This window comes from Perca fluviatilis, chromosome 12 (genome assembly GCF_010015445.1).
Source record: "Perca fluviatilis chromosome 12, GENO_Pfluv_1.0, whole genome shotgun sequence".
Taxonomy (NCBI): Eukaryota; Metazoa; Chordata; class Actinopteri; order Perciformes; family Percidae; genus Perca; species Perca fluviatilis.
Window position 1 is genome coordinate 996641 of NC_053123.1, and position 13807 is coordinate 1010447.

Sequence of the window (13807 nt, forward strand, 5' to 3'; positions counted from 1 at the left end):
CTCCTCAACGCAGTGGCCGCGGGTTTGACTCCGACCTTCTGCCCTTTGTGGCATGTCATTCCCCCCTCTCTCTCTACCCTTTCATGTCTTCATCTGTCCTGTGAATGCCCCAAAAAATTATCTTTAAAAAAATTAAACAGGAAGTTAACACAAACAAAACAAGCATGAATTAAGAGCGGGAGCTGGAACTGACAGTCACCTTTTCACAGCTTTTCACGGGACCGGCCGGCGGTGGCCGTATACAAAGTTTTCTTTCGAAATATGAAGCCGTTCATGAGAACGCGTTGGGATGGAACTCTAAAGCCATGTTAGCGCTCTGGAGATGGTCGGTACATTAAGTTACCATAAAGATTTGTGCAGAGATTCATGATCCCCAGAGGATAAGGGGCCATTCAGTATTTATGGAATGGACCACCGGAGGAAAATAGGGAAGGGTCATGTGTTTTTATTCTTTGTTGATGGGAGGTTCATCCAATTTTTTTTAGTCTACAGGGGAGGGTCTCCCAACTTTTGTATTCATGAGAAGAGCAAAATTTCAAAGTGGCTTGTTTGGTGCATATTTATCCATGTAGCTCCATGTAGCTCTCTCAGTCTCTGCCCCTATCGCTAGCAGATGGCTCCCTCCCTGTTTAGTCAGCCAGACCTGTAGCTTAGAGACCGTGGGATTTCCCAAACTGAATAAATTCCGCTCGCACATTTAAACACAAAACTGCTTTGCTAGCTCAATCGTGTTGTAACTGTTGTCTGCTGAAAAAATTATTGTATTCATTAGCATGATTGCCATACTGTTTAGTTCAAAAACATCCAAAACACCGAACGAAAACATAGCTGACCAGACGCAGGCTTTTATTTTGAAAAGCCGAAACTCGCGCCGCAGAAAGCACCAGCCGGCAGCCGGGAAGGCATGAGACGGGAGGTATATCCTTTCTGTCCCGGTGATTATTTGTGAAATTATGCAAACGACAGCCTTTTCAAGGGATTGGAGAAGGAAGGAGTGGTGGCATGCAAGCTCCCAAATTGACGCTCGTCTGAGAAATGGAGTTTCGGATAATGTTCAGCTTCGGCCCTTTTACCTATGCTAAAATATTCAATGACTGAGGAAGCCTAGTGACGAGTCCATAGCAACCAGTGTTGAATTACCCAGTGTGCTTTGCTGAATGGTCTCAATGTTTTATTGTTTTATTTCATGTGAATACTAGTTTACTAGATGAGTAACTTAGTATTTGAAGTAACGCAGGAAGTGTGCATTTTTTTTTTTTTTTTACTTTATTTCAAAAGATAATTTACAGAAATTCAATCAATGCAATATGTAAACAAGTAAAATACAAACGTGTAAATAATATATGAAATTGAATAAAGGAAGTAGTCTAAACATAAGAAAATAAAGGAAACAAAAGGAGACAGACTTTCAAGAATGTTAAAAATAAAGACAACAGGGGCATTTAAACAAAGAGGTCTGAGTAGATATCAGATGTTAAAATAGCTTTCTTATTGGATACCAACTTAAGAGACTCAAATTACATGTCAAATTCAACTTGAAATAGTTTGAAGCATGGTGTTGAACTAGAAAATTTTGCCTTGTGGATATGGAACTTACCTAATAAAATAAAGAGATTTACAATATTACACAACTTTCTATCTTTACATTCAAAATAGGTAATAATATGTTTCCCTTCAAGTGTGATTGTATGATTTGTTTTAGATACCATATATTCTTCAAAACTTTTCCAGAATGCAATACAGAATGAGCAACCATAAAAAGGAAGTATGCATTTAGTTTCCATGCTTATTGTGTTTCCACAACAACGTTAGTGAGTAAATCTACTGAAATGGCCCCCACACCAGAACAGAGGAGTGGGATGCGTCAGATGAGAATGCAGAGGTTAAATCATTTATGTCCTGGCTGTAAAAAAACAATGGTAATCTGTAAAGCTTTGCCAAGCGCAAACCAGTACAATAAATTGTTGGGGAGGGTCATCCTTTTTCTCCCAATCATGTTGGAGGGTCATCCAAACATTATTGCTGATGAAGGGAGGGTCAGGTCTATTTTGACTAAAGGTCCCAAAACTCCTCCGGTGGCCCCTTAAATAAATAACAAACTTGGTGATCCCCCAACCTTTTATCTAGTGCCAGCGATCATTACATCCTCACAGAGCGTCTAGCATGGCTGCAGTACACTGTAGTCTTGTAATCAACTAGCTGTGTCTCGATACGTGTATCTATCTCTTGTTTTAAGGGAAGTGTGTTCAACCCTGAGCCATATTGTGTAACCCTGGCTGGAAAACACTGTTTGTATACTTGCCTGCCAAATGTATGTTGACAGTACATTTAGAACACATCCCCAACCGGCCAAAAAGTATTTCCAATACTATTTATGTTTTGCAAAGGCCACGAATGAAAGCTTCTTAAGCCATTAGCACTTACTTGACTAATGCATTTCTCTACTTCCTGTGTTTATGACTTGCACATTAGAGTATAAGCCCCAGTGGAGCCGCCTGTGCAGCGGGTGCACGGGTGATCAACTTTCACAGGCCCCCAAGTTAATACAGACTTTGGCAACCGACCTGATCTCGGCCATCTTTCCAGTGTTTTGGTATTGTCCTGTGGAGTACAGGGGCTGTTATCAACAACTAATTAATGTGTAATGAATGGGCTGTTTAAATGGAGAGCAGGATAACTAATGTGTTGCGGATGCTTGCGCTGCACCAATAAATCAAGCAAGCGACTGTAACGGTGCAGTGCTCTCACGCACGACTCAGACTCCATGAATGAGCTGTCAGCGCTGCTCTGTCCAGCTATGGCAGCTACAGTTCAAAGCTCGGACCTCTGACTCGACGTTACCGTGTGTGTGTGTGTGTGTGTCTGAGGCTGCAGCTGAAAGGAGGCGCGGGAGGAAACAATTGACCCCGTGACTTCTTCTTTAGTGTGGACGTTTTAATTAAGACTTGAGATGGCTTGAGACAGGGAACGTTTCCCTCAACCAAATGGGAAATAGGAAACAAATGTTCATGTGCGTGAACTGCCCATACAAAGTCATTTTCAGTGCAAAAAACACACACACACACACACACACACACACACACACACACACACACACACACACACACACACACACACACACACACATTTCATATAGCAGTGGTGGAATGTAACTAAGTATATTTACTCAAGTACAAATTGTACATTTACTCAAGTATAAATTTGTGGTTCTTGTACTTTACTTGAGTCTTTTTCTTTTCATACTACATTTCAGAGAGAAATATTATACTTTTTACTCCACTACATTCCTCTGACTTTTCACACAAAACACGTTTATAAAATACAATGTTTTAGTTCAGCTAAAATGATTAGGTGTGACAGAACTCTTTTGACCTGGCCAGTTTCTAAAATGTGAGGATTTTTCTGCATTGAGTACTTTTACTTTTAATACTTTAAGTACTTAAGTAACATTTTCAAATGCAGGACTTTTAAATGTAACAGAGTGTTTCTACAGTGTGGTATTAGTACTTTTACTTAAGTAAAGGATCTGAATACTTCTTCCACCACTGGTAAAAAAGCAGTTACAGGTACAGTATTTACTGCTCCGGGCCCCTCTTCTTCCTCCTATTAATCAGCTCATGTTGCAGCAGTTAATACTGCTTCAATTACAGCACATGTCAAACATCCCTCTGCCATTTTTCCTCCGTTTCATATACAATCCAAATGAAAGATAAAAATGTGTTGCCATCTGGTGCAATTTAAAAAAAAAAAAATACAGGGCCCCCAGTCCTACCAGCATTAGCCTCCGTTGGAGAGAAAGAGAGCCAGACAAAGGGGGGAAATGGAGGAATCTGCATTGGAAAGACTACGGAGCCATGAATCATATCCTCCTCTCATCAAGTCCCATTGCACAGAGTGAGCCTGTTCACCATTTGCTAGTCTCTCAGCGGGCCTCATCAGTGAGCTTGTACCACGCTAATACATGTGAGGCGCTCTGTCAACCCCCCTCTACCAACCAACCAACCAACCCATTATTATAAACCCCACACACTGGCACATCACTGGTACACTGAATGGACGGTAGATTGAAGGAGGGAATTACTGTGTGTGCTACACTCAATCTGTATGTGTGAAATGCTCGTATGTGTGTTAGTGCACGTACTTCATGTGACTAACGCTGTGGGTAGAATACTGTGAAATTACTGTGTGTGTGTGTGTGTGTGTGTGCGCGCACATCTGCCGTGATGGTAGAAAAGCTACACCTGTACGTGAACAGTCTCTATGCTCCTGCCTCTGTGCAAGACAAGGTTTCAGTAATGATCAACTCAGCAGCATGCGGCCGCCCCACTGTCATGGGGTTGTTGCAAAACGCTGACGTTCATTTTTGTTTGTTCATTAAAGGAGGAGGTTTGCACATTAGCATTAAAACCCATGCTAATGTTTGAAGCATAACATCACCAATTACTGGTTGAAAGCACAAAAAAAAGTGGTTGATTACTGTGAAACGTCTCACATTCAGCCTATGTGCATGTCAACACACGCAGCGTTACATGAAGAAGAAAGTTTCGGATGTCTTTGGCAAACCCAAACTCAGTCAGCACGTCATGAAGCAGAGCGTGAAAGAGAGACGGATGTATATAGTGTGAAACTGTGAAAAAAAAGAAGATCCTGCCAGAGCAGAAAACAAGAAGACAAAATGTTTTTGTCAGCTCAAAGAATTCTCAAGTGCACACAATTGTTGCTGATGAAGACGGAACTAATCATTTTATTGTGGATTTGAAATAATCTAACCAAAACTCACAAACGTTTCGTTATAAGACTCAGGGTGCTTTTACATCTGTTGTTTGGCTGACTTGGTCTGGCCAAAGAAACAAAAACATTGTTGGCTCTTTGTTCAGGAACTCATTTCCCAAAAATATGTTCGGGCCAAAGTGATGGTAAAATCCTGAACTGAAGACCGTCTGAGAAATCACTCTTTTACAAGTGCCTCCTAAACACTCAGTGGAAGATAAGCTCTTATCTTCCACTGAGTGTTTTAAAAAGCTCCAGATCCAAAAACTACACATCTTATTCAAGTTTTAATTGTTTTGCTTAATTTGTATTAAGCCAATACTTTAATCATGCACACTGATGTTCTTTGTTAGGTGATGTTTGATGTCAAATGAGTGATGATGTTTGAAGAAGAAAAATGAAAACTAAATATATACAGACAAATTAATTGAACTGATTTGTTGTCACCGTACTCCTCTCTGTTTGCCGCCTACAATATTAATCCGTTCTGGTTGAAACTACAATTTCCAGATGGGATATTTTCAAATTAATGTTTTATTTATTTATATAGACCAAAATCACAAATCACAAATTTGCCTCAAGAGGCTTTTATTTTTTACATGTTCCGCATCTTCTTTTTTCTTTTATTTATATATATATATATATATATATATATATATATATATATATATATATATATATAATTTTTTTTTTTCTACACACATAAATCCACAGAAATGATAAAAGAGTGACAGCCACAACGTTTATGAAAGTATTTAATTAATTTTTTTTTAATTTTTATTTTGGACTTTTTCCCAGAGTTTAACGCAATCGCGCACGGGGGGGGGGGGAAAAAGTTGTGACCATAGACTGTATTAACAGTCCATGCTTGTGACGTTACTTAAAAGTGTAGCCAGCATCATCTTTAGCACCACGGGCAGCTCACGTTAAAAAGCTCTAAGCGGTGTGCACATGCATTTATGGTGCACAAACAAGCTTCTACGTCAGGGGTGTCAAACTCATTTTCTCTAGGGGCCACACTGGAAAAAGAGAATCACACCAAGGGCCAGACATGTAGAGTTTATTGGCATGCTTTTGTTACTACATTTCACTTATTTTAACATTTTGATAGCTTTTTTCCTCATTTTTGTTATTTTGGTTCCGACGTTTTTGTGGCTTTCTCAGACATTTGTCACCTTTTTGTAAAGATGTTGCTTTTTCCGACATTTTTGTACGCTTTTTGTCGCATTTTTGTTGACAAAAAGCCCTTCAAAAGTCATCGAAAGAGTCCCTTTCGGGAAATTTCGGAGTCTCAAGAGTCGGCAAATCTGCCATATTCTACTTTGAATGTCACGTAATTGCAGTTTAAAAAACACTTTCCTGTGTTTTTGGTTTGGCGCACAACTAGGTGGGCCAAAATGTATTGTGAACCCAAACTGATATACAGGCCGGATCTAAATCTACAAGGGGCTGGATTTGGCCCGCGGGCCTTGAATTTGACACGTGTTCTATGTGGTGTGCAGTCTTGTATACAGTACTTGAAAGCAATACTGGAGTAAACGTACAGGTACCTTACCAGAAAATGCCTTTGGTAGAAGTTAAAGTCCCCATTTAGAACATTTACTTGAGTAAAAGTCTAAAAGTTTCCACATCTTAAAGATCAAATTCAAAGTCTGACATCAACGAAGAGAAAAACAGAAACATAATTGTCATTGTTTGTGAGCAAGAATCTTTCACGCCAACGTACGATAACATGTCTTGCAAGTAACGAGTAACGAAGACGCTGTGGGGAAATGTAGTGGAGTAAAAGTATACATGTTATTTAGGAAAAGTAGTGGCGTAAAAGTGAAAGTTTTCTGAAATATAAATAACTAGGTAAAGTACAGATACGTGAAAATTCTACTTGAATTCAGTAACAAAGTATTTGTACTTTGTTACATATACAACACTGGTGGTGTGTTATGCACTTGAACATTTGCCTGGCCCAGACGGTGCACTGCTGGGTGAACTATTTTGAGTGACTACCTTCTATTGTTGAAAACTATATGAGGATCATGCTATTTTTTGGCACAATTCTATGTCACTCTAGATGTAGTCTGGCTAGTCCACACAGCATGTATGCAGTATGGGTGAAAAACGTGCTCTGGTTTATTGGCATTTCTTTAAACCAATCACAATCGTGCCTCTGCAAAATAGCCTCGGGAAGGAACTTGTTTTGGTGGAACATGTGTACGTTCAAAAGTAGTTTTAGTCGTGCAACAGAAAACTCCGATTGGACAGATAGTCTAGCTAGCTGTCTGGATTTACCCTGCAGAGATCTGAGGAGCAGTTAACCATAGTCCTCACAAATCCACCGGAGGTTAGAACACCAACACAAAGAAAGAGGAAGGGGACGGACATCCGGCCGAAAAAGGTTTATCGGAAGTGTGAAATCAGCGGAATTAACCAACCAATCCCTGAAGTCTAGTCTAAATGTGGCCCTTAATTTAAAACAAATGCAATCAAAATAAATATTACCCATGCATGTACCCCTACATATTCAATGTACAAGATTGCATAATGTTTCTGTCATCCAACAGCATTGTATCGCTCACACCTAAAAAGTCTTGCTCCCTTCAGTGATACAGAGGAATAATCCAATATTTGTCTGTGTGAGAAAATTCAAAAGAGGGTGTGAGAGTGGACGAGCGTGTAACATGGCTAAATGCTGTAGTAACACAAAACAGGAGACCCATCTGTAACAGATAAACTTTCTGACTGACAGCATCATAATGACATTATAATGAATAATGCAAAAATCACAGAATCGTTTAAACCACAAAATTATCTAAAAGCACCAAAATCATCCATTTCTACATCACAGCCACTGGGAAGTTGTATGAACTCCCTGATCAGACTCAGCTGTTGAGTTGTGATTCACTCTTGTGAACTCCAGAGAAAAAAGGACTACACTCAGTTTGAATTCACTCTGTGTATTTCTGTCACTTCGATCTTTTCTTGTTCTGTGTTTGCTTTGTGCTTTGATTTGGTTCCAGTAGATATTTTCCCTCTGTCATATTTGGAATATAGTCCTCTGAGAATATTATTTTTATTTAGCATTCACTAAAGCTGAAGTTTGAAATTGTTGTTGAACTTTATTCACCCACATATTATCTCTGAAAACAGAGGAGGAAAAATTAGAAGTTCACACCAGGGCAGCCCCACTTTTCTCCGTCACTCAAGACATTTAAGGTACTCACCTGTACCAAATTTGCTAAAACTAAATTTAACAGGAACTGAGGATAAAAAAATCAAAGCTCTGGTTTAAAATGATTAATGCTGTTATGAATGTAAGTCAATATTCTTTCTCCTTTTAGTTCTGGTTTGGTCCACACAGACTCCAGAGAAAGCTAGATTTTCAAATGTCTGCACTAGTTAGCTTGTCTGTCTGCTGTGTGTTAGGGAGATAGCATGAAATATCAGAGAGCTTTCTTTATGTTTATTTGATTTTGTTAATTGATTTAATGCTCCATACTCCTGCTGGGAATTACTTTGTAGGTTGTTGACAGTGCTGAGAATGAACCATACAGTATGCTAAATTAAAAAAGTGCTGTAAAACCAAAACAACTAGCTGCAAGAGGCCAAACTTCTTTGCAGTCAGACAGTTATAGGTTATACACAGTACGCATAGGTTATAATTCTCTGAGCAACACGCCCTCATAACTAAACGACAGAATAGTTTGATTATCAATGACTCCCAAAACGACATATATGAGCGTTCTTTGGTTACACTTTACTTGAAGGTATCTACATAAGAGTGTCGTGATACTGTCATGAACGTGTCATAAAAATTATAAACAAGTCATAAACATTCATGACATAACGCTTCTATCATTAAGTCATTCGGTTTTTGTCAGGGCAAGTTAGGGTTAGGGTTAGAGTTCATGTGTCATGTCACTCTTATGTAGATACCTTCAAGTAAAGAGTTACCCGTTCTTTTTAACGCATAGGCAGAAATCGCAGGGGGGTCTGAGGGTGGTCCCCCCCCCCAAAAAAAAATGTAATTAGAACCAACAGTGTATTGTAAATAATAATGATCTATACTAGGGATGGGCGATATAGACGATATGCAATATAAATTATACAAAATTGGCCTACGATAGAGATTTTAATTATATTGCACTATCGCGTTAATTCATGTTAATGACGCAATCTACCTCAAAGTTTAGAGCCACGAGCTGTAACCGGCTGCGACGCGTCATCGTCATCTTGAGTAAACATGACTAAAAGCGAAACAAGGAGCTGGTGAAAAAGACCGGTGCAACATCCATTATTTGGACTTGGTTTGGATTTAAGCCACGGAGCCTTTCACCAGCCTGACCGTTCACTATATAACGGACGATTGGAATCTTGGCAGCCGGTGTTTGCAGACGTTGTACTTCCCCGCTGAACATACGGCCGTGTGTGCGTGTGCGCATGTGTACAGCGGCGGAGTGGGACCAAAAAATGTACCGGGACGTTTACGGCCCCCGCCGTACGGGTTGAGCAGAGGCTGCACCGTTTGACCAGCAGGCAGCGGCGCCAGGCCGCCGGATGGTGTTGCTAACAACTTGCAATGTATAACTATTATCAGACCGGCCCACCGGGAAAAGTCCCGACTCTTCTCTGTGTGTGTGTGTGTGTGTGTGTGTGTGTGTGTGTGTGTGTGTGTGTGTGTGTGTGTGTGTGCGTGCGTTACATTAGGCTGCAGGTAAGAAACTTTGTTTGAAATATGTTTTTATTTAAAGTATCTGTGCATCTTTGCCTAATACTGAAAGTATTTCCAGTACAGTGTCTGTTCCTTAACTAAACAGACACCAGTTTTTCCTGTTCTCTGCATCTTGGGTGGCATTTAAGAACCAAGGACTTCAACTAACTAAGTGTAGTGCCTTTTAGAATGGTTTGCACTAAAGAGAAGACACCCAATACTTTAAGCTTTTTCTTTGTCAAAGTCTCTGCAACTAGTGTACTTGAATTTTATTCATCTGCAACATTATGTTGTATAATTACAGTTTTGAACAATAAATGTTCTCAAAACTACATACTATGTTTCTTTCTCTTTTAAAAAAAAAAATACATTTAGCAGTTTGGTTTTCCTTAGGGTCTATGTAACCTGGTCTGAAATGGTTCTATTATAGTTTATGTATCGCAATATATATCGTTATCGCAAGAGGCTGCAATGTATATCGCAATATGGATTTTAGGCCATATCGCCCATCCCTAATCTATAATTTAAATAATGAAAAGTATTAAAGTAGTAAAACAATACAAACGCAAACGGGTCAAAATTATGCATTTTAAGTTTAGAAACATTTGGAGTCCACCTCCCTTTCCTCACAGTAGTTTGGTCCACTGCCCGCTTTCCCCTTTATGTCATCTTCAGCGGCCGTCTCAGTTGAGTTAGCAAAAGCTGACTGTCCTGCGGCAACGACAGTCACGTTTAGGCACCAAAATGACTTGTCAAGATTAAAAAAAGTAAATGTGTGTCCAACTTAAGTAGTACATGCTACTCTAATGATATTAGTAAGGGTTTGTACACATATCCTACACAAGGACAATTTTGGCTGTATTATTTGTGTCCCCTTTTTGAAAATTGCTCTTGAGAAATTTAATGTTTATTGTCAGCTTGCGTCATTTATATAACCTGGCCTGATAATAACTAAGCGGACTCAAAGCAACACTGTTAATGTTGGGGAGCAAGGGCTAGTGAAAAGGGAGAAAAACAACCTTTTCATACACAACAAGGTTTTCAGTGTCTTATAGCAACTGTTGTAGTGGAGGGCAATTCTTCTAAGAATATGGGAACTCCAGGAATATGCTTGATTTTTTTCAGAAGGGCCGATGAAAGAAATGCCGCATTGAGTGACAGAAGCTAGGCCAGCCATCATGACATCATGTAGTCAGCTCTCTATATACAAGGTGCACCAAGCTGCTAAAGCATGTCCATATCTGACCACTGATCAGTTCAACCACTGAATGATCTGTGTGGTTGAGAGAGCATTGATCTGTGCGAGTGAGGGAGCGGATGTGACTTAGAGCCCATGAAGATGATAAAACTTGTGTCACGCTCTTAGTGTAATTGTGTTGTCAGGGTTTAAGCTATAGGCCTATGTATACACAACAGTTCCATGCAGACGCTAAAGGGAGATTTTTGCGTCGGTATCTGACGCTGAGCGACACTGACCAAGCGTCAGTAGTTGGGAGTAAGAACGGGTTGGCTTAGTCCACACACTGTCTGAGTGCATCAGTCTGACCTTAGGATTGTGTCTCACTGTCCATCTGATTTGTGTCTGTGTCCATGTAGAGTGGTAAACAGATACTGTACATCCATTCTACGACTGTATAGTGCATGCACATAATTCTGCGCCGTTCACTAAAGTGCCAGCTGTAATAAAGTTCTCCCATCCAGAGGGTCACTGGTGCTTGATGAGCGAAGAAATTACACTGTTCCTCATTTTGATGAATGGGCGGATTCCTGTCATCATTATGTCCTGCCGTATTAGTTATTTTCCCTTAAGTGGATAAAGGCTGATGCGTGCATTTCCTTCATCTGTCCCGTGATATTATTGTCCCAATATATTGTGCAGCGTAATAGTTTAAGATGGCATATAGGTTTTACAGGATGAGTGAGGGTTCAATAAAGTAACAACCTCTGATGTTATGATGTTATGTTTGTTTGAGAGCATCATTGTGCCAATCTCACAGGGAACAATTTCCATCACACTTTATTTGGGTACTGATAGCTGATTTACTGTCAATAAAATGTTTAAAGTTTCCATATCATGCTCATTTGGGGTTAATTTGTGGGTGTATTTATTTACAATATTTACAATATCATTTCTTATTGTATTAATGCATTATTTTTCTCATACTGTCTGTCTGAATATACCTGTATTCAGCAGCTGTCTGAAATGCTCCGTTTTAGCGCCTGTCTCTTTAAGACCCCCCCTAAATAACCTCGTCTTCTCTGATTGGTCAGTGTTTCTGGGTCTACTGCATGACCCAGAAACTCTGACCCCTTGAGTCTCTGAACCGTCATTGCAGCTGGGAAATGATTGTAACGGCACTTTAGTGACACTTTCTACCTATATATAGTATAGTTGTGACATCACAACGTAGAGAAGTCCTGACGGCTCGTTTAAAGGCACAGTTTCTGAACTCGGGCTGTGTGCAGTTCTCTGTGGATTGAGCATTTTAATACTTTCACAGTATTTATATAGCACCTTGACCTGCTTTATAATAACAAAAGACATGGGAATCTCACTTTTTACAATATAGGACCTTTATGGAAAGCTGCGTTATGGCTGATTAAAGAAACATTATGTGTAATGTTGGGGTTGCAAATACAGTAACCAGGTATTAGATTATTTTTCATTTAAAAGTTAATTGACATTTCGACAGGTCAGAGTAGAAAATACGCAGGTGTAAAAGAAAAATGAATGATGGCTGAATTATTTTAGCTGCTTTACTTTCAGGGTCCTGGTGTTGTGCATGCTGGCTCACTGTCAGACTGCAATGACTTACTGGGACACTTGAATAGAACAGAGCCATTGATAATGTTGGTAACACCTGTGCTTTTCCTACTATGACAATTCAAAATGTCTACTGAGAAAAAAAGACATGAGGAGAGGTGGAGTCCTGATGTCAAATCTGAGCTAGTCGCTGCTCGGCTAGCTTCTGTTACTCAATGCAATCTTTCATTGAGCCTTTCTTTCATCATTCTTTGTGAAAAAAAAATGGAAAGTGTTCCTGATGTTTACTTTCCATGTTAAATAAATTAATATCTATTACAGCGCTTGCGTTAGCTCTCCTCGGCCTTATGGAGCTTTATAGTGTCATCTTATTGGTTACAGCTTTACTGTTCTGGTTCTCACTCACATTAAGCATCTACAGAGCCTGATGTTTTGCACAGGAGTCGGGAGAGACCAAAAACATTGACAAAGACGTTATTGCGTCAAAGTCCATAAAACTCAATTCATTTAAATAACTGACAGTTGACTTATGCTTTCACACGGGACATAGACCAGGGTCTCCTGTGTTTGTTTGGCGCTCTTATACTTCGTCACTTCAATAATTACTACAGCCATGAGAGGTCGTGGCACGTAATCATGGGTCATTATGAGCTGCTTGCGCAATCAACCTTAAAGGTTGTTTTCTGGGTGAGGACAGTCAGGTCTTGGTGGCGTCGTTGGGCAAAATGTGGTTGAAAAGTGAACGTCGATTAGACGTCTACATTAAAGATACGTCATTTATTACAAATAATGGGCAGTGATTTTGTTATCTGCACTAAAAACACGTACATGTTTTATTTTTCTCATTACTATTTGGTAGAAATGCCTCATTATCATTATTTCTTATTATTTATGAATAAAACCTTACTGCAGTGGTGCAGCTTCAACAGAAAAAGTATCACAGAACAAACAAATCAATATTAAAGAATGTAAAAATAGACTGTAGAATGACATAGTCCGATGCTGCAGATTGTGAAATAAATCAAGGAATCTAATCTAAATACGTTGCAAATGTCACGAGTAAGGGGGAAATGAAGGCTCATGGAGGGGGAAACTGCATGTATTAGACAGTTGAGATTGAAAAGGCACCACGAATTCATTCAATTTCCCATCTGCCTCTCTCCACTCCACAATTCAATACACTTCAGTTTCGGTTGCAGTGGGTATTTTATTGGCCTAACGCTGGTAGAGAAAGCCAAAACAAAAGGTGGCGAAAACATTCACTACAGATTTATATCAGGCTGCAACAACTGATAGCACGAGTATTTACAACAGTAATGTTTGCAGATAGGTTTGACTCTTTTTCTTGTGTCATTAGGGTCTATCAACTCGGACATTTGAATATTCTGCTTTACTCATGTGTCACGTCCTTTCTTGCTCTCTCACATACTTCCCTATTTCACACTTTAGCCAATTACGAACACGAGGTAATCAAATCTGCCTTTCAAATCCACACCCTGGTCATCTGCTGGGCTAGATGGATAGCATTAGTGTTCCATCAGTGGTGATCTCCGGGCTTAAGTTACTAT